Source organism: Stegostoma tigrinum, chromosome 9 (assembly GCF_030684315.1).
Source record: "Stegostoma tigrinum isolate sSteTig4 chromosome 9, sSteTig4.hap1, whole genome shotgun sequence".
NCBI lineage: Eukaryota > Metazoa > Chordata > Chondrichthyes > Orectolobiformes > Stegostomatidae > Stegostoma > Stegostoma tigrinum.
Genome location: NC_081362.1, coordinates 42,557,696 through 42,585,297, shown reverse-complemented (window position 1 = coordinate 42,585,297; position 27,602 = coordinate 42,557,696).

Sequence of the window (27,602 nt, the reverse complement as noted above, 5' to 3'; positions counted from 1 at the left end):
TGGCCTATACAGCAACATGCCCATTTCTGACGTGATTGATACGGTGATTATTTTGTGCTCCACTCCGTTACAATCTGCCTGCCTCTCCCTCCACTTGCAAAAGCAATGCAAGAGGCAGGCTTGCAGCCTGTGGCTGAACACCAATGACCTTGAGCTCTAAGAGGGTAATGCAAAGCCAACAGAATGTAGTAGCCTCCAAGGAAGTGCTAAAGTGAATGAGTGGAATTGAAATAAAAACATTTATAGTGCTTCAATGAAGAAATTGTATGTTGAACTGATGGTTCTTCTGGAAGGAGTTGTACAACAAATTTCTATGCTTTTAGAATTTTCTGGCTTGCAGTCGGTTTTCATCCAGGACTGATTTTTGCACAACTCGTCATCATTTCCAAAAAGACAGAGAATCCCAGAGATGGAATAGTGTAACGGGAGGGGCTTAGATTAGTTCACAGGTCAGCGCAACATCGAGGGCTGAAGAGCCTGTTCTGCGCTGTATTGTTCTATGTTCTATGTTCTACATTCTATGTCCTTCTCGATGTTGACGAGAGTTCCTGGATGTTGCTCCATGTTTTTGGATGCCTTTTTCTGCAGCCAAAAAAGCAACTTATTTCATGACTTTTTACATGAGGTGGTTTTTACATGTGAAAGCTTGGCAGGGAGCAATCTTGGAGACAATCCATTTTTATGAAGAGCTTTTGATGGTCCATTGTCAGTGCCCCTCTCATACTTTCCTTTGTGAGTAGAGGGTTTTGATACTCCTCCTTCTTAAGTTTAAAATTTAAGTCTTCATTCCCACAATACCTATAGCCAAGAAATCTTGCTCCCCGAGACGTTCAAAGTTCGCATTGTGAACTATACTTTCCCCAGACAATGACTTGTAACTTCTAATTAATTACCCCTTGCATATCTTTTTTCTTCATGTCATAACCGTTGAATATCGCTTTGCATCTTCTTATGAGTTTGGCTACTTTCAAGTCAGGTGACTTTGATTCAAAATACCCCAACTCATTTTTAACTTTCTTCTGCCAACCCCAAATTTAATTTGTCCATGACATTTTAAAGATTAATAGGCCATAATTTATTATCCTAACAATAATATCAAAAGTTTCTGCTCTCCCACAACAAAATGGACAATGAAAGTTTACAGATAAAATGGAAGATTGCAGCTTCTACATCATTGACATTTAATGCTGAGGTGCATGGCAGCTTATATAAATGAAGGATACAAAAATGCTTATTAATGCATCATTTGAAACATACCTTTTGTGCATTTAAGGCATTTTTGTTGCTTGCATTGCATGCGACTCACTGACATTAGACGCTTAACTTTCAATGGATTTTAATGTATTTGTAAAGGAAGATGATATTTTCAATCAACTGTGACACAGTGTTAACTGAAATATCCGTATCCAACCTATTGGATCACTTCTGCTAGCATTCAGTTAACTTTACTTACAGAAATACCTGAAAAGTGTAGAATGACCTCTGGTCAGTTTCAAATAGACAGCAAATGATTAAATAATCACGAGCCACTGTTTCCCCTAATCAGTGCTTGGTATTGTGAAGTGAAGATTTGTTGCAAATAGTCACCAGAGTTAAATACCATGCCAGAAACCCAGGGTGAACAGTACCACTCTCTCTAGTTCTGGGGGCATCTTAGACAGTCTGCCTGAGCTCCACAGTCATTCAACCTGTACCACTGTTGCCACAGCATCGTTGAGTTAACTTTTTTATGTGGACTTTAAACCAGTAAAAGAAATGCCCTTCAAGCAATAATTATCAATATTTCCAGCCATCAAAGCTGTATGAAGAGAATATCTTCACAGGTAACTAGGGATGAGCAATAAATGCTGGCCAGCCAGTGATATCCACATTCCATGAATCAATGTTGTTAAAATGTGCACAATACCAAAAGAAATCAAAAAGTCAATTCACAGCATAGGCTTCAAAGACTACCTAATTCTTGAAAATTAACTGAAGATTTAGCTTTTGTTCCAAGTCAGTTATTTGTGGGCTTTGAATATGAAGCATTTTTAGAAACTGAAAAAAATAACTTATTACTAAGCTTCATAATAAATATTAAGTTAACTGTTTCATGTAAAAGAAAAGAGACAACACGAGCTGTTCTTATTTCTGAAGTGTAATCTGACTCTGGCCTAGGCACAGTAACGTAAATCACCACACTATTTTAATGTTTTGTTTACACACAGAGTTTGCAAAAAAAATCACCAAGGTCTGAAAAACTAATATCTTCATACTTAAAGCTAGCACTCCTATTTTTCAGTTCTGAATTCTGCCTCACGTCTTTTTCGAATGAAATTGCACATTTACATTCTATACTTGTAATGCAGGCAAATATAATGTTGGCATTCATTTCAAGAGGACTAGAGTTTCAGAGTGAAGACATACTGCTGAGGCTGTGTAATGCTCTGGTCAGACTCCATTTGTAATATTGTGAGCAGTTCTGGGCCCGTATCTCAGGAATGATATGCTGACGTTGGAGAGGGCCCAGAGGAGGTTCGCAAGAATGATCCTGGGGATGGAGGTTTTGTCAAGCCAGGAGCAGTTGACGACTCTAGGTTTGTACTCTATTGAGTTTAGAAGGATGAGGGGCATCTCATTGAAACTTACAGAATACTAAGAGGCCTGAGTGGATGTGAAGAAAATCTTTCCACTGACAGACAGGAGGGCCAGGACCTGAGTTCACAGCATCAGGGTGAAGGGATGACCTTTTAAACTGAAAAGAAGAGGAATTTCCTCAGTCAGAAGTGATGACTCTGTGGAACCCATTGCAACAGAAGGCTATGGAAGTCCAGCTGAGTGTCATTAAGAAAGAAGTCGGAATACTCTTGGTTAGTAAGAGGGTCAAATATTACAGGGAAAAGGCAGGAAAATAGGGTTGAGAAATATACCAGATATGATTGAACGTTGGAGCAGACTCAATGGGCCGAGTGGCCTAATTCTGCCCCTATATCTTATGGTCCCTCAACAACAAATACAAGATGAGAGTCACCAGCATGATTTTAAAAAGAAATTGTTTGGGGTATCCAGCATCTGCAGTATATTGCTTTTAGGTAAATTTGTCGCTGTTTCAGTTATTTATTCACTGAAGTTAAGCAGTCTGCCATCTCTTAGGGCTTTGATACATCTTTGCCAAAATAGAAATTACTAAAAGATGATAGATAATATGAAATGTAGTTTAGTAACCTGTTAGCAAGAACATCCTGCAAATGCTTTCTTTTTATGAAGTAGCATAAATGTTGCATCGATAACATTTAAAAACATTAGACCACCTAAAAAATGTTACAAGAACAAGCTTTGATTTTCGTCATATAGAATAAATTGACAGTATATAGAAGGCAATTGAATTGTAAGCTTACATCCTGTGTCTCCTTCTGCTCCTATTACCAGATAAGCAATAACATTTCAAATTAGCTGTGGGCATTACCATTCTGATTTTTAACCTAATTCAATAGCCATGAGGTTGCAGGCTTGCTCGCTGAGCTGATGGGTTTGTTTGCAGACATTTCATCACCCTGCTAGGTAACATCGTCAATGTGCCTCCAGTGAAGCATTGGTGGTCTATTCCACTTGTAATTTATATGCCTCAGTTTGCTAGGGTGTTTGGCATTACTTCCTGTTCTGTTTTTCAGTGGCTTGTATATCGGGTCCAGTTCAATGTGTTTGTTGATGGAGTTCCGGTTGGAATGCTAGGCTTCCAGGAATTCCCTGGCGTGTCTCTGTTTGGCTCATGCTATTATGGATGTGTTATCCCAGTCAAATTTGTGCCCTCCTTTGTCAGTGTTTGTTGAGACCGGTGAGAATTGGTCATGTCTCTTGGTGGCTAGTTGGTGTTCATGTATCCTTATTGTCAGTTTTCTTCCAGCTGTTACCCACAACCAATAAAACTAATGTAATATACAAATTACCATGCAAGGACTGTGAGAAACATTACATAGGCCAAACTAGAAGAAAGCTGACAATAAGGATACAAGAAAACCAACTAACCACCAAGAGACACGACCAATTCTCACTGCTCTCAATACACATGGGCAAAGAAGAATACAAATTTGACTGGCACAACACATCCATAATAGCATGAGCCAAACAGAGACATACCAGGGAATTCCTGGAGGCCTGGCATTCCAAATGGAACTCCATCTATAAACGCATTGAACTGGACCAAATATATAAACCACTGAAAAACAGAGCCAAAGTAATACCAATCATCCCAGCAAACCAAGGTACGTAAATAACAAGTGGGACCGAACACCAACACTTCACCAGAAGCGCACTGACGATGTTACCTAACAGGGTGATGAAACATCTGCAATCAAAAACACCGGCTCAGAGAGGAAGTCTACAACTCCATCTACAACCCGAGCTACAAATCGTCTCAAAAACTCTAATTCATTAGCTTATTGAACATATTTTTAAATTGGCCTCAAAAAAATTTAACAGCTTCTGAAAGTCTGTTCAAGAGAAAGAAGTTTTCCAGCTGCAGATTTTTAAACTTACTCTTTGATAATCTGGAAGAATTTGAAAAATGCTTCAACATACAATTTTTGTCTGTTTTATGAAAGTGTTTGGGCAATTGTCCAACTGGAATAAAAACCTTTAAGTAATTTTTTTAAAAAGACCCTTGGAAACTATTGGTGCCCAAGGTCTGCTGTGGTTAATTTCCAGTCTGTTTTGTGTTGCCCATTTCCTCTGAAATACTACCTGGGGTTTAAGGTTCCTTACACAGGATGTTAATAGACCTCCACAAACATTCAGCTAGCTATTTCCCACCACTAGCCTTTAAAAGATCATGGCACTGGGCCCAGGGCAGGATTTAATGGATAAAAAATTATCTGCAGTCAGTGCTTTTGGAGCTTGCCAGCTCACTGGCCTTTCCCTCTGGTTTTTTTTTGGCATTTTCTGTCTCTCTTCCTGGAGAAGCTATTCACATATCTCCCAATGCACTCAGCAACTTCATACCTGTCTGCCCCACCCAAGGACCATGACTGCTGTATTTTGATACATAATCCATCAGTGCCACCATTAGAATGAAGTGGATTACTTATTAATCAGGTGCACTTAGATAGCTTCCTCTCCTTCACCAAATTCAATGAGATCCTGATTATGCACATTTCATTTCAATTAATTTGGTCATGACCTCCAGCTGTCTGCTGCGTCCAACTAGCACAAAAGCATTTCCCAGCCCCAGTTGTATCCACTTTGGTCACTAATTTGTGACAATATCTGCAAAACCTCTCCCACTGCCTTCCTCTTGTTTCACACCCCTCAACCACCGCCATTGCCAGCCACCTTTGCTGTCACCACATTAGAAGCTGTGCTGTAAAGAAAGTACACCCTGTCAATATGCAAGGTCACTAATAACTTGTCACTGCCTTCCTAGAGGGCCACATTCAGAGTGCTATTCCTACACAAAAGAAAAAAGGCCTTTAATTATTAACCTTTCTTTTTCTAAACCGGAGTTATGCTCCATGTCACAGTATTAATGTGCTCACATCCGAGGAGATGCATAAGGCTCTTCTCTGTCTGTTTATTAGTAAGATCCATTTGGAACCTTCCTTTGTGCCACAATATGAATACACTTTGATGGCAAATAATTATGCCAATCCTTTGACATGAAGATCCACAGGCCATCCTAGTTAAGCCAGTAATTAGCCTGTCCTTTTTTTGTGTGTGCAAGAGTACAAATTATCCTCGTATGGGCACTGTCCATCCATTCCCTCTTGTATCTGCATAGCTCAGTAGATTTGATAGTGTGCAGCTCTGCTAAATGCAGCTGCACAAGAGAAAGATAAAGCTCCACCATCAAGATGATGAACAATTTGGATGAAGAGCTTCATGATGAACAAAAAGCTGAAGGAGTGCGGTTGATTCTGCTCTAGACAGCTGAAGAATGCCTCAGACTGCAGATGAATAGCCCTCATTTGTGAATATACAGATTTCCTGTGATGAATAAAGCTGACTGAGGGTCACAATAAATAAACTTTTTTTTATTAATTCTGGTCTGGGCACTGAACAGCTGTAAATTGAAGGTTGTGCTATTTCTTCGTGATCTCTATGAATGCACAAAGGGAATAATTAAACTAAGCTCATATTGCTTGATATATTAGCATAAGTTTATAATGATGAGCTCCCATGTTCGGGTTTAATTTTCTTTACTGCTTTTCAGTTTTTCTTTGTATTTGCTTAAATAAATCAGTTTTTTGCTGCTTTGCATCAATTTTTTTAGTAGACTATTCTCCGGCACATAAACTTGCTTTAATTCAAAAAGAAACAGGACTTTATAAACCTAATTGATGAAATACAATAATTTGTTTAAGGGCTTCTTGCAAAACCTGAACAAGTCTTTCCTGAGTTATAGCAACTCCTGGGCTACATTCAGAATATTTTAAAAATAAATGCTTTAAATCATTGTACAAAAGGACCAATTTTTTTTAAGTAAAACATTGTATGAGGATCAAAGGATTGCAGGCTTCTTACTTATTACCTTGCTCTGTTCTAGTATATCTGTGGCACACAGCAGCAGAAAAAATAATAGTTGCACTGATTATTTTAGCTATAAACTCCAACTATTCACCAGCTCTTATCATATATGAACTAATGTTAAAACTAGAGTGGTTCAAAGAAAGAATGAAGAGATTTCAATATTTCTGCAGTTTTAGAAGAAAATGATTTTTGTTTCCAATTTTGCAATGAAGACCCAGTTAAAGTACACTAATGAATGTCCCAACATACTAAGACAAAAGATGACAAGAGTCATTGGCTCTCACAATGAGAATGATGGCAAGCAAGTACAGGTTACTTGGGCCTTATGTGCTGTTTTTTTCAGACAAACACCCTCCCAACTCCCTCCCCTATTGTCTCCCACCACCTTCATGCTGCAATTATTATCTGACTCCAAATTGAGACAAGTCCAGGGCACACATTTGGAACAAATTGATCTGTCTGTACTGAAATTACCCTTTAATCTAAAGACTTACTTGTATGACGGTTTTACATATTGAACATAAAAAGAATATTATGCTCTGAGAGATAATGATACCAGACCTAAGAATCCACAAATGAAAACCAAAAGAATTCAGATACTGTAAATCAGGAACAGAAACAAAGCTGCTGGAAAAGCTCAGCAGGTTTGGCAGTTCTGAGGAAAGGCCACCGGACCTGAAACATTAACTCTGTTTTCTCAATCCATAAATTAACTCTATTCCAGCAGTCCCTCTTGAAGATTAGAGGGGAAGAAGATCTGGTTTGCTAAGAGCAAGGAATTAAAGGGATCCCCCTTCCTGCTTAATCTTCTTGAAACATAGCACCCATTGAAAAACCAAATTGAGGAAGCCAAAATGCTGGGCAGCAGGTTGACTCAGTGGTTAGCACTGCTGCCACACAGTGGCAGGGACCTGGGTTCAATTCCACCCTCGGGCACATTCTCCACTTGTCTGTGTGGGTTTCCCCCGGGTACTCTGGTTTCCTCCCACAGTCCAAAGATATACAGGCTAGTTGGATCAGCCATGCTAAATTGCCCATAGTGCTCAGAGGTGTGTAGATTAGGTGTGTTATAGGAGGATGGGTCTGGATGGGATGCTCTGAGGGTTGGTGTGCACTTGTTGGACTGAAGGGCCTGTTTCCACACTGTAGGGATTCTATGATCTAAGAAAAACAGAAGTTGCTGGAAGTGTCCAGCAGCTCTGGCAGCATCTGTGAAGAAAAAACAGAGTTAACATTTCAGGACTGGTGACCCTTCCTCACAACCCATATTGGGGAAATAGCATTCACTGGGAGCTCAAAGGTCAAAACAATATTTGCCAATTCTGACAAGATGAGCCAACAATGAAACAACTGTGGTGTCAGAATAACTATCTAATAACTCAAGAACTTTTAAACTGTAACGAATTTGTTCTGTCTGTCTGCATCTCTTCTAAACATATTACCTGTGCGTGTGTGAGTTCAATGTCACATTTTTATTTCTTTTCTTCAGGTGAATAGATAATAAAACTTGCCTTCCTTTCACTCAAGAAAACCTTTTAAGTGACTCATTTTGATCTAGTTAACTATATCTTCAATTGACCTGTGATATTGGAGTCTACTAAAAACAACTGAGAAGGTGTTAAAAAAGAGGAAGCTGAAGCAACTTTCCTCACTGGATACTAACCATATTGAGACCATAATGTTGAGATTGGAAATAAAAAGTGTTGGAGATTATGGCCATAGCACTATGAAAATTTAAAAAAAACACCTTATTGGCAACAATAGTGACTCGCTTTAAATCATTCTTTAGCAAAGTCCATTGGAGTAGATTAAAACATTCGAAACTATCTAACTTTTAATTATGTTCCAACAAGCAGTTTTTTTGGAACTTGTACTTCTTTTTCTAAAACTAATAATTCCTCACTTGTCGGAAGTAAATTAAGTACATAAGTCCAGTTGTTTTAACTAACCTACTAATCAGAGTGAAGAAAAGAATTTTCCTATTTTCTTGCTAAATGTTACTTTTGGTGTGTTTCAAAGTGGGTGACTCATCATGGCCGCCAGCAACTTCTCTCACGTTATCTTCTATTCCTCACCTTATTAATTATGCAACTGGCTTCTTTAAAGGAAGGCCATGTTTGTCGCACTGGAGAACACAAAGGCACTAAAAATGGCCAGCCTGAGCTCAGAGAGACACCCGATTTCCAGGATCAAACTGAATGCACAGCAGTGCAGTAAAATGCTTTGCACTCCACCATCATTTTTTCTCTGTTATGCCACATTCACTTTAACACTGCCATTGCTCACAAACCTCACCAATGCTCATGAACTACCAACTTCCCTTTTGCATGCAGCATCTCCAATCAATAGCTCTCACCCACCTCATCTCCACAGTAACTAACCTATCCTGCCCTCTGGTTAGGAAAAGTAGGCAATCCAAGGGGGGGGGGGGGGGGTCACTGGTACCTTCCAAATGAGTGCAAAGTGGCTGCCCACTAAAAAATAACCCTATGATCCATTAGATGAATCCTATCTAGATGCATGAGAAGGCTATGTGTCACTATGCTATGTGAATTGGCAGACACTTGCAAGTCAAAGTTGGCCTTGTGCTCAAAGTGAAGTCCTGAAAGGCTGATGTAATTCTGATCCAGTCCACAATCAGCCAAGATAACATGGAGAGGCTCATTGTTTGGCGATTCTGACTTCAATGGATGCAAGGTGAGGGAGAATGCTGCCTCGGAGCTTTTTGGTGAAGGGACATTAATATGGAGGCACTGAGAAGAACTACACCCACCATATAAACACTCTGACTTTCGAGTCAAAAATTGTGGCCATCTAGTTTCAGAGTAGAGGGGGAGAGCTGTGTAGAAATGAGGCGAACAGTTAGTATTAAGACGCAAATGCATGGAACGCAAGTAATTGCCACATATTAGCATGATTCAGAAAGTACTGTTGAAACTTTAAGGGGAGAATCAAGCATTTTCCCTCAACATTGAAGTATTTTTTCATCTCACCACTTTTTTTCACATTTCTCATCATTGCCCAAGCTGCTTAAAGGTTGCAAAAATTCTGTCCTTTGTTGTTAATTGCTATTTTATTGCAATTAAGAACCACAGATTCAATACTAAGCAGTTTGGGTTTTTTTATCCTTTGTTTCCTCATTGTCTCTATCCTCCCTCACCAGTAATTCAACCTATTGTTCAATCAGGGCTAAAGTTTTGGGTTGAGTGATTCTTCCTGAGAATTGGGGAAGGTTCCGAGGAAGGATCACTTGAGCTGAAACATTAACTCTGACTTCTCTCCACAGATGTTGCCAGACCTGCTGAGCTTTTCCAGCAACTTCTGTTTTTGTTAGTTAATTTGTTTGTTTCACCACTCCCTAGTGTCAGGAACTGAGTGTTTGGAATCCCCTATTGTAGCAGCTGAGAAACTTCAATCCTTGCAATCTGTCATTTTACAATAGCTAATGCAGTTACCAATGGAGCCACCACTAGTCCCCGAGCTCCATCCTAAAGGTTATGTTTCAGAGCATCCATGTTTTTATCAGCATGTGATGAGATGTGAATATATCTTTTACAGATCTTACCTGGTGGCATTTTTTTTAGTGTTTCAACTATCCTGGTGTATCATAATATCACATAGAAGTATTTAATAACAGTGCAATCTCACACTCCACTTTTTGGAATTCTTTTCATATCAGTAGGTTGTACTGAGATGTAGTTTAAATACACTAAGCAGATCTTATGGAAGTTTCATTTTCTCCAAAGGATTAAATTTTATACCACACAATCTGATATAAAATACCAATTTATTTTTTGCCTGGTATTATTTGGTGATAACCTGCTTTGTTCAATGAATATGGCATTAAAAAGTGCTTCTGGCACAAATTCACAGAATGCAATGTTGATACAATTTCATAACTTTTATAGCATGGGCTTTTCAAAGCAGTTGGAGATTTTACGCACAACATCTGAGTAGCTGTACAATACTGGTCACATTTACATCATTCTTATTGCATTTAAAGATCTCAAAAGCCTTCAAACCATCAACAATATTCAAGCGCATGACTGTTGTCATGACAGCTGGTATGAACTAGCCCCTCATGAGCCACTTCTCTCCGTCTCCATGGCTGAAGTGAAATGACGGTGTCAAAGAGAACAGGGGGTGTTCAATCTGTCCTTGACTAATGATCTCATCTGTTTTAGTGACGGAGATGCAAGATCTGTGATGGCCTCCGAGTTGAGAGGTCACTGGGGAATTTCCCTTTAAGTTTGGCTCTCTCTTTACCTTCAGTCACATTTTAGAAGAATTACAGTCAGATTCACTTACTATTTAAACTGTAACGTTGTCACATTGCGTACGGCTAAATGTGGATCTCCCATTGAATATTTTAAGAAACAGTTGTCTTTTTAAATCACACTGTAGAATTAGACAATCTATTTTTTTGCAGTGATCTTATCAATTTAAGGATTAGGCTAATTATTTATATCGAGCATGTGCAGCCTACTGTTTAAATGGATACTGATGGAAGCAGCAGCCATTTTAGTTTTATGAACATTCAACTGAGACAGAATTTGCCAAGCCAGCTCTGACCACCTGAACAAGTAGTTCACACGGCAGTGCTTGTGACAGAACAAAATTCAACTACATTTAATAAAAAACATACCTCCTGTAAGCTTGATGCGAGCTTTCTCTGTGAATTCATGAACAATTAGGTTACCTCCTGAAGTTTGAAACCTGCAGTGGCTTCACAACAGTGACCTCTCTGCATTAGGCCAAGGCTCTGTTTACAATTAAAGCAACCACTTAAAATACCTGCCATGCCCCTCACTGATTAAGAAAAGCTGTCAAGTAGGGAAGGGAAAACGAACAGCTGCAGTTAAATTATTATTACTGTACAACTGAAGGCCTGGGCGAGTTTTATGAGACCAAGTTACATTCAACATGGGGCTGTTGAGATGAAAAGTAATAGTTATTTCAATTAATTTAGTTTTATGTGGAATTCTGGCACGTGTGAAGAATGGCACAGAAACTGATGGCGATTAGAAGTTATGTCGCTGTTCTTCATGGGTGTCATCAGCAATGGATCATGCAAAAGAAACTGAGCCTTCGCTGCTTTGTTTTTGTCAGGCTGCCCTGTTTTTAACTTATCAGATTGAGCTATGATAAATTATTAACTTGTTGGGCCTCATACACCTTTCTCTTGTATCATTATCCCTATTTCTGTCACTTTATTTCATAAAATGTCATTATGCTTCAAAATTCTGACATTCAGCTTTGCTATGTGATGATCTCACCTTTCACCTTTCCTCTTTGAACTCATCACTTGCTGGAAAATAAAGCATTACAAGTTCTTTCCTTCCGTTGCCAATGTTGAAATGTGGAATTTAAGTCTAACCTAATGGGAACCATGCAATTGTAGTGATTGTAATTAGGTCAGCCAGGTAGACCTCACAGAATATGAGTTTCCTGATTGGGGCTGTTAATTAGAGACAATCAGGGAGCCCTGCCTGACAGGTATAAACAGGAGTGACAGAGGTTATGTTCACGCTGAGAGCTGGCTCTGAGGAATCTGGACCAGTGTCAAGTCCTATGCACATGTAAATACAAGATGACTTGGTGACAGGATACCACACTTGATTTGTTCTACTGTTATGGAGTTGCCTATGACAGATGAATTGCCAAATAATGCATTTATCATAAAGATGTAGGCATTTAAACATATTGGACTATGTACTGAGATACAAAAGGGTTAAGACTAGAAATTAAGAAGGCAATGCACAAAAAAGAAAATGTCTATACTTGATGACTAACAACACAAACATAAATAGACAATTGATTTTCAGGAACATAACATTCATCTTCCATGATATAGGGGTCAAAATTGGCACGATAGCTCAGTGGTTAGCATTGCTGCCTCACAGCAACAGGGACTCGGGTTTGATTTCACCCTCAGGCAACCACCTTTGTGGATTTTGCATGCTCTCCCCATGCCTGTGTGGGTGTTCGGGTTTCCACCCACCATCCAGAAATGTGCAGGTTAGATGGATTGTTCATATTAAATTGCCCATAATATCCGGGGATGTTCAGGCTAGGTGAACTAGCCATGAGAAATGCAGGGTCACGGGGTTAGGATAGTCGGGTGCATCTGGGTAGGCTGCTGTTTGGAGGTTCAGTGTGGACATGACGGGCTGAAAAGCCTGCTTCAGCAATGTAGGAATTCTATGATTCTAAATTGATCTTCAAACTTACGTAAAAAGAACAACAACAATTTGGAAGTCTGTAACTCGGTTCATTTTGGGCAGGATGCAAAGCATGTGGTCAATTCCAAAGTGCCCACATTTCATGTTCACCGATGACCATCACTCGCATAAGTACAGGAATAGTGGGTGCATGTCATGTAAACCGCCCCCACAACATACTACATATCAAGAACTGACAAATAAAGCTAAAAACGCAACATGAATTCACATTTCTACTTCTATCCAGTTGGTTTTATCCATTTTTATTGAGGCATTTACCTGATGTGCGCAGCTCTAACAACACTCAAGACATTCATCATCACCCAGGACAAATTTGTTTGCTTGATTGCCACCCCATCCACCACCTTAAAAACACTCTTTCCATCCACCCCAGTGCAGTGTGGCAGCAATACGTACCACTTACAAGGTGTACTACAACAAGTCTCCTTTAACAGCACCTGCCAAACCCTCAGGCTCCATCTCCTAGAGAAAGAAAAGCAGCGGATATATGAGTACATCACCACCTGTAATTTTCCCTCTAAGCATCGTCCTGAGGCGAAACCCTTGAACTTCCTCCCTAGCTGATCTATAGGTGTGCATAAGATTGCAGCAATTCAAGAAGGCAGCCCAGCATCACTTTCTCAAGGGAAATCAAAGATGAGAACTAAATTCTGGCCTTGCAACGTATAACTACATCACAAAAACAAATGAAGAATAAATTCTGATGAACAATTCAAGTAATGCTGGCTTTGAGAGAACGAACGGTACCCTACATTTTATTCTATGATACTATTAGTGGTATTGCTGACAACCAAACAAAATAGATTCTTTGGAGAATAAAGAAATTCAAGAATCCAACACAGATATAAGTCAAATTCTTTCTCATTTGCATTTCTCTTTTATATTTGGCATTCATGCTTGGCAGGCTATAAAAGGAGTTAATTGCCTTTAAAAATCTTAAAAAGTGGCAATACACTTTCTTTAAGTGCTCCCAAAACCATATACTCTTCTGACTAAGTAGCATTTTAAAACAGATGATCATGAGTTTAGTAACTTGAGCGTTTTTCATTGACTTATCAAAACCATTTTCTACTTATAGCTGCATCCGACTTCCTTTCAAAATCTCCAGCTTTCTCAAAGGGATGAACACCATATTTTCAAAGTAATTTAATGTATCATTCATTTTTCACATTCACTGGGGGAAAAAGCTGGTCAGAGGTCAGATGTTAATGTTTTCATTAACTCTTACTCCCAAGCAAACTGAAACTTTGTTGAACCTGCATTACAACACGTAATACCTCAGATTAAAGTAAAATACTAAGGATGCAGGATATCTGAAATAAAAGCTGGAAGTGCTGGAAAAACTCAGCATCTGTGAAGAGGGAAACTGATATAATGTTTTGAGTCCAACATGACTGAAGACTCATGTCAAACTTGTAACAGTTAACTCTATTTTTTTCTCTCCACAGATGTGGTCTCGTGTTTATATGATTTTTAGGTTCTAGAAGTAGCTGTAGAATAAAAACTTCTCATGAGTTTGCAGGTATCCTTGGATAGTTTAGAGATAGATTTTAACAACATGGGAACTATCAAGCATTTGGAATAATAGTAATTTTCAATAAATAGTATTTTGTCAGAGCTCTACATCTAAACTTTGAATTACTTTCTCATTTTCTTCAGGATAAAGTGTTCCTTATGAAATTTAACTTCAAATAGAAGATTTTTTATGAAATCCTGCATTATTTCCAAAGCACAGAGACTCAGCATATATTTTCTAGGAAGTAGAAAAATGTCTTATGTTCTTTTTACACAACATTTGTGCATTGGCACTCTTCAGTATTTTGAATACTTTGATCCAATTATTACATTTCTAAAGGACTTTGATGTGAAAGTTAAGACAGCTGAAAAGATTTTGGTATGAAGCATATTACAAATTTTTTTAAGGGGGAGAAAATAGATTCAAAGTGCACAGAACATTTTTTACGTGAACACTGAATATGTTAACATTTTAGGTCAATGACCTTTCATCAGAACTAGAAGTAGTGAAAAGTGTAACATGTTTTGAGACAAGAAGAGAGTCAGGGAAAGAGGATTGGGTGGGAGTTGAAGAATAAGAAAGAAGTTCAACAATAGTATGGAAGGCAAATAAAATTAATAATGTAAAAGATGACAGTGCAAGACAATAAAAGAAGGAACTGGGTCAAATAAAAAAATAATAGGTCTAGAGAAACTGTTAATAGCAACGGCAAGATCATCACCAACAATGAAAAACAGAGATAGAGGTTATGATCTTGAATTGTTGAACTCCATGTGAAGTGTGAAAAATTGTGAAGTGCCTAATTGAAAGATGAGGCACTATCCCTTTTGTTTGTCGTGAGGTTCATTGAAATGGCTTCGGAGTCTGGGGATAGATAGGTCAGAGGAGTTTGGAAAATTAAAATGGCCATAAAACTTTCTACCATCAGACACTGTATTGTGGTGAATTGTACATGTGTGCTAATGAAGGTGATCACCTGGTCCATGTTGGAAAGAATAAGTTCCATCTCCTGCCTTACGTCAAGTTCATAATGGTCTTCTCCATGGAACTTAATACTGAGCTTTTTGGCTGGTTTCCAAGCACACCAAGTATTTACTTATGTACATCCATCAACTTTCCTCTGAAGACTGGTAACAATTTAAAGTTATATAATGCTGTCTACATAAAAGAACGACTTAAGCTGCCAACAAAGAGGAGAAAGAAGACACAGAATGGATAGATATGAGAATAAGTAGGAACCATAAATAATCAATGCCAAATTTGAGAGATAAATGGGGTAATTAGCTAACATTAAAAACAAGCACTAGCTTAACCCTTACCAATACATTTTATTGTTGTGTGGCAGAATTGAACACTGAATGGGGCCATTGGTACATTTAAAGATGAACTCACTCACTTGGACAGCAAATTAAACTTTTTTCAGCTTTTACCTGTAGTTGGATTAACACTCCTGGAAATGGCCTCCACTGCTACTGGCTTCAACTACCTCTAGATAGTCAGTCTGAAGGACTTCCTGACCCCTGCACATACATGGTTCTTTATTCACACATCTTCCACTAAGACCTCTAGTGCATTGTTAAGTTTTTTTTTGGTGATGGAGATCTCATTTATTCATTTATTGCACAAAATATCACAGGTTGATGTTTGAAAAATAAATCCCTCTATTTCTCACAGCCATGATACTCATTCTCTTTAAAGAATTAGAGTTTTCGTAAGGTGCTGCCTACACTCACGAGGGTTGCTGGCAATTTTTAATGGCATATCACAATCCTAGCATTCATTTTTGGCTGTTACTTTCTTCCATGCCTTGCATCTGACTTTCGGCATTAATCCTCTAATCCTCTCAATATCCCCATTCTGCATTCTCTTTGTTCCTCATTATTAGCACCCTGAGATGTACTTCAATGCAAGAGAAGCTATATTTCAGTAAGTTTTTGGTATCATTTAGCTACACCAGAATGTAGTACGATGAATAAACCTCATGAGAAAATAAAGAAATAGGTTGAAAGAGCTATAAGGAAAGCCATGAAGATATATCAGGTGAGAATCTATATTTTTAAAGTGTAGAATTTTATAATAATGCTAGTGCAAAGAAAATTAGTAAATGTGGTGTAAAACTTAAAGGGAGGGTAGTGAGTAAGAGCAATTGACAAGGATATTTTGAGTTATAGAGTCTTACAGCATGGAAACAGACATTTCAGCTCAACCAACCCATACTGACCACGTTTTCAAACTAAACTAGCCCCACCTTGCCTGCACTTGGGCCATATCCCTCCAAATCTTTCCTATTCATGTATTTCCCTTGGGAGACTTTTGACAACATCTTTCAAACTTGTGAACTCTGTCTGCTAGAAGGATAAAGGCAGCAAACACATGGGAACACTGCTACGTGTGGCTTACCTCGAACTTAGCACCATCCTGATTTGGAGATGATGCCCACTTCACTGTGGCTGAACCAAAAGCCTGGAACTTCCTTCTTAACACCACTGTGGGTGTACCTACACCACATAGATCACAGCAGTCACCTCAAGAAACCAGCTCACTGCATTTTCTCAAGAGAAGGATAACAAATGTTGGTCTTGCCAGCAATGTGCACAGAATAAATAAAATGTAAATTAGAAGAGAAATTCAACAAAATCAAGCTACTTTCTCAAGGGAATCACTATCAGCCTTCTGATGCAACATGATAATTGCCCACTTGTGACAATGTTATATTTCTGTTATTAAAAACATCACATATTCCAGTTCAACCGCTCACCTTAAATGCGACTTTCTGAATATTCGGGGATGTCATTGTCTATGGAAAGTTTCACACATAGCTAGCAGCCATGATGATTTTATGATAACAAAAAGATGGTCAAATTTTCTGCTGCCTAGTTTCCAGATATAGTCCATTCTGAGGCTGGGATTTAAATGCTCAAAAACCTGCTTGATTATTTCATTGTTCTTAGTCTTCTTCAGCCTTAAAGAGAAAAATCAAACATATTAGGCTTTAAAACAAATAACAGTACAGAAATGTTAATACACCATGCTGGCTTTTGTTAGTCTTGGTCAATAGTAAAGTAAATCATGGCTGAACGCTGACATCTATTTGCTTCAATTGCATCTGTTTGTATTACAATCACATTGGAGAATGTATGCCAACGCTGGGGAAGTGAACTTTTGTGACATCTTAACCCACAGCTGGGAATATGAATTCTATAAACATGCTTAGAAGTTACAGCAAGGAAACAGGTCATTTGCTGTATGTGGTCCATGTTGGTATTTGAACACAATGCAAGAAAGAGCTATGACTTAACATGTTGTGAATCCCCATTCTAGAGAAATGTTGAGGTTCTGTATGCAATGCATTGTTAGAAACCATGAAACAGGGTATGGTTAGATTCACACTGCTTAAGGAATGAGGAAGAATAAACCTATGAGTGTTCCATAAAATAGTTTAAGTGGCCTAACAAATGGCCAAAATAAATTCACAAAGAAGTTGAATTATTTGGATGTTGTCTTGAACTATGTATATGATCTAGGCTTCTATTCCTGAGGCTGAAGCGAATACATCAAATCACAATACTCAACAATGTTTTCTTTCATTTTTAGCAGACATCATTTTGCATTTGACTGATATAAGGCAAATGCACAATTTTGAAATTATGCACTCACTCCTGCTGAGAATTTTCGAAACTTTAAATCGCAAAATTTACAGAAACATTTAAAGAGCGGCAGAGGAATGTAAACGGAAAGGTTTTATGAATACTGATGACTCATTAAACATTAAAACCATTTTCAGAAAAATGAAGTTGTACTGATTGCATAGCGATGCTCCACAGTTTTGAATTGTAGAGACTTTCATTTTTTGCTAGACCTATAAAAAACAGAAACTGTTTCATTTCTACTCATGTATTTTTGTATATGTGACAACTTTGGGGTTAATTTTAATCCTCAATACTGGGTGAATTTTTGTTAGCTGGGGCATTAAATGTAGTAAATCTCAAAGCTGCACCTAACAGACCCATGTCTAAGTCTAATCAGAAGCAGCATGGAAGAAGACAACCAACATGGTCTCAGAGGGTCACTCATTCATTAAGGTATTGTAATTAGGTTGTGTGCCTGGTATGTTATTGTTGATTCATTCTTTCCATTGGGTAGCTGAGTTTCCAGAATGTCAGGAAACCTACCAACTAATGGGACTTATGGACTGCTGCGTGTTAAAAGTAAGTATCTTTCCAACACTGTGTTTAGGCCAGGAAGAACAGAGATGCCATTACCCCATAACCAACCAAATAAACCTACTTTGTGACTGGACCTCTATCCCATGATCACTGACCCCTTTTTCAAGCTGTGATCCCACCCGACTTTCACCGATTCCTCCACTTTTATCATTGACTATGTCGTGACTCCCATCACTCCCTCCAACCCCACCTCCTGATCTCTCCCAAACACCATGATACTCATTAAATCTCTAAGCCACATTGTATCCACCATTGACCCTCACAATCTCTATCCAAGAAACCTGTCCACAATGGCAATCTGAGAGATTTGATCTGAGGAAGGGTCAATAGACCCAAAACGTTAACTTTGTTTCTCTACTTCACAGATGCTGCCAGACCTGCTGAGTTTCTCCAGCAATTTCTGTTTCTGAATAGGCACTTTTACTTTAACTAACTTATGCTATCAAAATACATCTTTCAACTCCTTTCACTGTTAGGCATACTTCTAGTAGATGTACAACATTGAAGAAATACATCCAAAGTTGCTCCCAGCCTTGCTGCATCAGCTTCAAACTTATACTATCATTCAAAAATCATTCTACTCAGCATGGGCCTTCTAAACTGATCTTCACCAATGAGGTCCTAGATACCATGATGACCCCTCATTCCTTCGCAGATGTATTGACACCCTTCTTTAAAAACTACTTGTTTGTTAAGACAAACTGTCCTTCCATACTCTTCACACCAACAGCTGCTTTGCTTCTTCTCACAAAGTCATTGATTTGTCTTTTGCTCCATGCATCTAAAAGAATAAGTCCCTTTTCTGTAAGGGAACTGTGTTAAAATTGAAAACTGTCACATGGTATTTCAAAAAGTTTCTGTTTGAGGTTTCTTCCCCATGACAACCAGCTTGCTCTCAAATCTCCTCATCATTTCTCTTATCAAAACCCACTGCTTCACCTCAAGTTAAAGGAGCCATTTTAAAAAGTGATTCCTATAAAGTTTAATGCTCATAACATTAGATAAACATAAGCGGTTTGTGTTGATTATTATAACCAAAGCTTTCCACTAGAATCATATTCCTCTTGTATTCACCTCCTTTTGATTTTAATTCAACAGAGGGAAATATAGGCTCATAAGTCTACTTTATACCAATATTTAAAGAAAGATAGGTGGGAACATTGTTATACTGTCCTATACCATCAGTGGAGAGATAGAATGGGGAAGAACAGCTCTGCACCTCTATTTTAAATGCCTGCTCATCACACTCAATAGTTAACTATGCATATCAGCAATGAGTCTTCTAATCAACAAGAAGGCCCAATGGGATTGTTCGTTTGTTTTAATCATTCCAAACAAAATCAATGATATGGGATAATGAATAAGATTCCAAATAAAGCAAATTAAAGATAAACTATGTTATAGCAAGGTGGAAATAATAGAAGGCAATTTTCATGAGTTGATAGAAATTGGGCAGGTAAACTGTGATGGCTACAGTTTCACAGAAATAAATTTGAAAATGGTGAAATGAAATAGTGCCCTTAATCAGAGGAACAGGCTCAGGTTGGGTGTGGCCTTTCTCATCTTTGAAGGCTTGAGTTCCAATGTGCCAAACCATGTTTTTTTTTAATCTTTCAACATGCCACTGCATTGTTAATCTACTGTGCTTGGACCATGGCATTCAAGCACGGAGATATAATTGAAATAAGTTTGTAAAATATCTCAGTACATGATCAACAAGACCTTCTCTACTCCAATACAATCTGAGTTGGTCTTCCACATTCCAGCCTTCATAAATTTGAGGTCATTCAAACCTTATGCACAGCAAGTCCAGGTTCCCTTCATCATGAGGTCAAAAGTCAAGATGCTTGGTAGTGATTGCAAAAATTGGCAAAATTGTCAGCACCACCTATGATTCTTCAGATAGTACAGCAGTCTGTGTCCAAATGCAGCAAGACTGGATGACATTCAGGCTTAAACTGATAAAATGCAAGTAACATTTAAGCTACATAAATATTTGGCAATGACTATCTCAAATACAAGACAATAACCATCCTCCCCCAACATCTAATGACATTACTATCACTGAATCCTGCATTATCAACATCTTGAGGGTTACTGTTGACCAGAAACTAAACTGGACAAGCTACATAAACAGTGTGACTACCAGGCCATACCAAAGGCTAGAAATCCTGCAGTATTTCTCCTAATGTCCCAAAGCATTTTCACCATCTACAAGGCACAATTCAGGAGTGTGGTGGAATATACCCAACTTGCCTGAATGAGTGAAGTTTCAACAACACTCAAGAAGCTTGACACCATCCTATATTAAGCAATCTGTTTGATTGGTACCACATCCACAATAATTCATTTGCTACACCACTACAAGTAGCATCATGCATACTATCTACAAGATGCCCAGTAGAAATCCACCGAAAGCTCCTTAGACAGCTCCTTCCAAACCCATGACGAGCACTATCTAGAAGGATAAGTGAGGCAGGCATATGGTAACTTTGTCACTTGTAAATTCCTTTCCAAGCCTGACTTGGAAATATATTACAATTCTTCGGTGTCACTGGATCAAAATGCTGGAACTTCTCCCCTAACAGGACAGCAGCAATTCAAAAAAGCAGGTTGCTGCCATCTTCTCAAGGACAAAAAGTGTTAACTCATTCAGTGAAAGGCCACATTCATGAATGAATAAGAAAATAAAATGCCTGTGTTGACTGTCCTATGTTGGCTCCCAGTCAAGTAATATCTTCATTTTAAAAATTGCTTCCTTAGTTTAAAACCCTTCTATGACTTTGCTCTTCCTAAGCCTCCTCAATTCACAACCCTCCAAAATATCAAGACCCTTCTGATTCTGGCCTGTTGAGCATTCTTGAAAGTTATTGATAACTGGTTGCTGAGGCTCCAAGTTTTGGAATGTCCTCGTCACACCTGTCTGCTCCTCTACTTCCCTTTCATCCTTTAAAACCTATCTCTTTAACCAAGTACTTTGTCATGAATCTACCACGTCATCGTCATAGCTTTGTTTTATACTGCTCCGGTGAAGTACTTTCAGAAAGTTTTATTTCATTAAACGCACCAAATAAATATAAACTGCAGCTATTCTCTAATCCACAGATTTTGATAATTTGTTTATCAAGTCAGCGCCTCATTATTGGAAGATTAAATGTGACTTCTACCAAGCAGCATCTCTTCAAATGGATGGAAGTGGTATGGAGCAGCATGCTGCAGACTATTGGCCCATAATGAAGACATTTCTCAAAGCCCTGTATCATTCAAAAAACTGTCACTTCCTCTAATTCCAGGTTTGATTCCTTCAATAGTGCTCTGCAGTTGAGCGAGAATGGGGCTTTTGGCATTTAGCCCCCTTTGGTTGATCTGCTCTTGAATAAAGTATATTCTGCTTTGGCTTTGTTGACCCTTTGCTTCTTTATTTCATTCAGATCACCCTTTTTGGGTTTTTTTTCCCCCTTGAGCTTCTTTGTTTGGCAACTCTTGCTGACATTGGGCTAATCATTTCTTATTCAAATCAAAATGGTCTGATAAGGGTATTCAACAAACTTTGTCCTAGCTTTTGGTGACCTCAGGCATCTAATACCTGTTCTGATGAGAAATCTTCAACTTGAAATATTAACTCTACTTCTCTTTGCACAGATAATTCCTGATCTGCTGAGTGTTTCCAGCAATTTTTCTTTCTACCTATTTTCCTCCTTTGTCGTTGCAGCTCCCAAATTTCCACATAGGTATTGGGTCTTAATTGGAACACTGTGGTGTATAAAGCATTGTTTTAATTTTGAAATAATAGAGATGTTGAAAGTTTGAAGCAAAAACATAGTTACATTCCTGAGGTAACAAATTCTTATGAATTAGTCAGGCCATCCTGAATAAAGATACTAAATTAATGAATGAGGGTACCACACTTTATATTATAACAGCTATCTTTGTCAAAAATGAGCAACAGCAGCAGATAGTGCAACAAAAACAAGTGCCACACTGCACTTATATCTTAACTCTTACAAAAATATATACTAATGCTCTCTGCAAATAGTATATCAAAGTGGAACAAAAGGGAAATGTTCAACACTTGTTATATTTGCTTTTATTTATGAGGATGCACATTTCAATATGGTTGAATTATCCTTCATTTGTCCTTTCATCTATAAAAGCAGACAGTGCAGTGTGGTGCAAGCTACAGATTATAACATGGACTGAGCAGTACATTACACAGGGGATTCTACATGCTAAACATATTACACTGGGGAGTAGCATGGACTAAGCAATTCATTACTTGAAGTAAATCAATGGACTGATACTGAGCATACTGATACTGATACTAAACATCACAGGGAAGTCTAATAGACTTAATAATGCATCTTGCATTATATTACACAGTGGAGTTATATGGGGTGAACAGTGTGTTACATGGTGGAGCTCAAGGGGCTAAACAGTGAATGGCATAGAAGAGCTATACAAACTGAACTGTGCATAACAGAATTTCTTAAATCTGTTGATCTGTATCTCAATTTCATTTACACACATTTTATCCACTTTCGGCAAAATCTTAAAAAATTGAAAGAATCGAGTATTCTACATCATTTTGGGGATTTGTGTGAAAAATTCTTCATAATTTCACTCCAACTGCTCAAGCTCTAATTTTAAGATTATACTCGATGCCCTGGATTCCCTCACCAAAGGAAACAGATTCCATCTGTCTATAAATCTGCTATTATTTTCATTACATGCTCCTTGTATAGGTGACCTGTCAATCTTCCGCATTCAAAGGCACACAAACCCAGTTCATTCAATTTGTCATTATGAGTTAACCCTTTAAAGTACAAGCTAATTCTGGTGAAATTTGTGCTATTCTCCCTCCAAAGCCAATACATCTTTTCTGAGGGGTGATGTCTAAAATAAAACACAATAGTCCAGATAGAGATAATGGGAACTGCAGATGCTGGAGAATCGAAGATAATAAAGTGTGAAGCTGGATGAACACAGCAGGCCAAGCAGCATCTCAGGAGCACAAAAGCTGACGTTTCGGGCCTAGACCCTTCATCAGAGAGGGGGATGGGGTGAGGGTTCTGGAATAAATAGGGAGAGAGGGGGAGGTGGACCGAAGATGGAGAGGAAAGAAGATAGGTGGAGAGGAGAGTATAGGTGAGGAGGTAGGGAGGGGATAGGTCAGTCCAGGGAAGACGGACAGGTCAAGGAGGTGGGATGGGGTTAGTAGGTAGGAAATGGAGGTGCAGCTTGGGGTGGGAGGAAGGGATGATTGAGAGGAAGAACAGGTTAGGGAGGCAGAGACAGGCTGGGCTGGTTTTGGGATGCGGTGGGGGTAGGGAAGATTTTGAAGCTGTGTGAGAACGAGGGGGATTCTCTTTGGGCGGTTGAGGCGGGGGCGGGGTGTGAGGGATGTGTTGCGGGAAATGCGGGAGACGCGGCCAAGGGCGTTCTCGACCAGTTTGGGGGAAAATTTGGGGTACTTGAAGAACTTGGACATCTGGGATGTGCGGGAGTGGAACGCCTCATCCTGGGAGCAGATGCGGCGGAGGCGGAGGAATTGGGAATAGGGGATAGAATTTTTGCAGGAGTGTGGGTGGGAGGAGGTGTATTCTAGGTAGCTGTGGGAGTCGGTGGGCTTGAAATGGACATCAGTTACAAGCTGGTTGCCTGAGATGAAGACTGAGAGGCATCTCCCAGTTGCGAACCATTTCAACTCCCCCTCCCATTCTTTAGATGACATGTCCATCATGGGCCTGCTGCAGTGCCACAATGATGCCACCCAAAGGTTGCAGGAACAGCAACTCATATTCCGTTTGGGAACCTTGCAGCCCAATGGTATCAATGTGGACTTCACCAGCTTCAAAATCTCCCCTTCCCCCACTGCATCCCAAAACCAACCCAGTTTGTCTCCTCCCCCCACTGCATCACACAACCAGCGCAGCCTGTCTCTGCCTCCCTAACCTGTTCTTCCTCTCACCCATCCCTTCCTCCCACCCCAAGCCACACCTCCATTTCCTATGTACTGACCTCATCCCACCTCCTTGACCTGTCCGTCTTCCCTGGACTGACCTACCCCCTCCCTACCTCCCCACCTATACTCTCCTCTCCACCTATCTTCTTTTCTCTCCATCTTCGGTCCGCCTCCCCCTCTCTCGTTATTTATTCCAGAACCCTCTGCCCATCCCCCTCTCTGGAGAAGGGTCTAGGCCCGAAACATCAGCTTTTGTGCTCCTGAGATGCTGCCGGGCCTGCTGTGTTCATCTAGCTTCATACTTTATTATCATAGTTCAGATAGAGTCTGGTCAAGGTCATATTTGCATTCCACTCCCTTAAGGTTTAGACCACCATTCCACAATCTTTTATGATTGCTTTTTCTGTTTTAGTTTTTACTGGTTTCTATAGGTGTATGGTTACATTTCTTTTCACTTCCACTGATCTCAGTCCCTCACTATTAAAATCATATTTTGATTTGTCTTTCTGGAATCAAAATTAGCTGACTTCATGTTTCCCCTAACCATAAATGCTTGGTCAAGCTGCAAACCACATACCTTTGAAGAGCTGGGATCAACATCCTCAAGGAAAAGTTAACTAGTCCTGTAGAGGAGACTTTACATTAATTTGATAATGGATTTGGCACCAGGGTAAACGTTTGGAGAGGAGAATTAAGACACACAGAGGACTTGTAGAGGCAACTGGCACCACAGTAAAGAATAGTTCAGACATGGGGGTAGGGGGTGGGAGTTGGCAAATAGGGGAAAATGCAAAGTAGCCAGCCATAAAAACATAAAGCGCTGGAGAAATTCAGCAGATCCAGTAGCATCGGTGGAGGGAGAAATCGAGTAAATGTTTTGAGTCTAATATGACTTTTCTTTGGAAGAGATGGATTTTCAGTCATTCTATATCAATGCTGGGGGCATGGTAAATAATTCTGTTGAGCTGCACCACGTGGAATTATAACACAGTAACAAAAGCAGAGACTTGGCTCAAAGAAGGGAGCTTACAACATAGAGTCATACAGCACAGAAACAGACACTTTGGTCCAACTTGTCTATGCTGACCGGGCTTCCTAAACTAAAGTAGTCCCCTTTGCTTGTGTTTGGCCCATATCTTTTTCAACCCTTCCTATTCAAGTGCCTTCCAAATATCTTTTAAATGTTGAATCTGTACCTGTGTTAACCATTTCCTTTGGTAGTTCATTTCATACGTGCACCAGTATATGTGAAATAGTTGCCCGCCAAGTCCCTTTTAAATCTTTCCCTTCTCACTGCAAATCTTTGCCCTCTAGTTTTGAACTCCCCTACCCTAGGGAAAAGACCTTTGAGATTGACCATATCCAAGCCCCTCATGATTATATAAACCTCTATTAGGTCAGCCCTCAACCTCCCATGCCCCAGAGAAAGGAGTCCCAGCTTATCCAGCTGCTCCTTATAACTCAAATCCTCCAGTCCCAGTAATATCCATGTAAATCTTTTCTGCACCCTTTCCAATTTAGCAATATCCTTCCTATAGCAGGGCTACCAGAAGCATATGGAGTACTCCAATAGCAGTCTCACCAATGTCCTGTCCAGCTACGACATGATGTCCTAATCATTACACTCAGTACTTTGGTCAATGAAGGCAAGCATGCTTAATGTCTTATTTACCACCCTATCTACCTGTGATGCCACTTTCAAGGGATTATGTACCTGAATTCATAGGGCTCTCTGTTTGATAACACTCCCAGGGCCCTGCCATTAACTGTGTAAATCCTGCCCTCATTCGTCTTCCCAAAATACAACATGTTACAAACAATCATGAAATGTAAGTAAGGGATAAAAGAAAAGAGATTGACAGTCAGTAAATTATTAGAGTTGCTATTGAACTGGTAAAGGACTAGGTAGTAAGGCAGCAAAAGCAGAAACTTTTTTTTATATAGGATTAAGGATCAAGAGAGGATCTATTATATTAGTAGGTGTATACTATGGGCCTCAAAATAGTCATAAGCAAACAGAGAAACAAAATTGCAGGCACTTACTGTAAGGTGAAAGAAGCAGAGAATATAGACTGACAAGTCACACATTAGTGGTTGGGAAGTTATTGGAAAGAATTCTTAGGGATATGATTTGCACAGATTTGGAAAATCATCGCCTAGTTATGGACAGTGAGCATGGCTTTATGCAGGGCAGCTCATGTCCTACTAACGTGATTGAATTTTTCAAGGAGCTGACAAAGGGGATCGATGTGGGTAAAGCAGTGAATATTGTCCACATGGCTTTTAGTAAGGTTTTCAACCAGGTTTCTCATAGTCAGCTCATCCAGAAGATTGAGATGCATGGGATCCACTGTGGCTTGGCCACGTGGATCCAAAATTGGTTTGCCCATAGAAGCCAGAGGGTAGTGGCAGAAAAATGTTTGTCTGGCTGAACTTCCACAACTAGCGGCATTCCAGTGAGACCCATACTGAGACCTCTGCTGTTTGTGATAGAAATAAATAACTTGGATGAATATATAGGTGGGGGGATTAGGAAGCTTGCAGACAATATAAAAATCAAAGGAGTAGTGGATAGTGTAGAAGGTTGTCAAATGATAGAGCAGGATAATAGATCAGTTGCAGATATGGGCGGAGAAATGGCAGATAGAGTTTAATCCAGGGAAGTGTGAGATGCTGCACTTTGGGAGATCAAATGTTGAGGAAAGGGGTACAGTTAATGGCAGGACCTGAACAGCACTGATGTACAGATGGATTTTGGGGGTCAAGTCCATAGCTTCCTGAAAGTGGCCACCCAAGTAGATAGGATAGTAAAGAAGGCATATTGCACGCTTGCTTTTATTGGACAGAGAATTAAGTACAAGAGTTAAGATGTTCTGTTGCAGTTTTATAAGACTTTGGTTAGTCCACACTGTATTATGCTGTACTGCCCACAATGAATTGCGTTCATTTCTAGTTGCCAATTAGAGCAAGCATGTAGAGGCTTTGGAGACGGTTCAGAAGATGTTTACAAGTATGCTGCCTGGATTAGAAGTTGTGAGTTATAATGAGAGGCTGGAAAATCTTGGGTATTTTCTCTGGAGTAGCAAAGGGGGGGACTTGTTAGAAGTCTATAAAATTGTGAGACATATACATAGGGTTAACAGTCAGAATCTTTT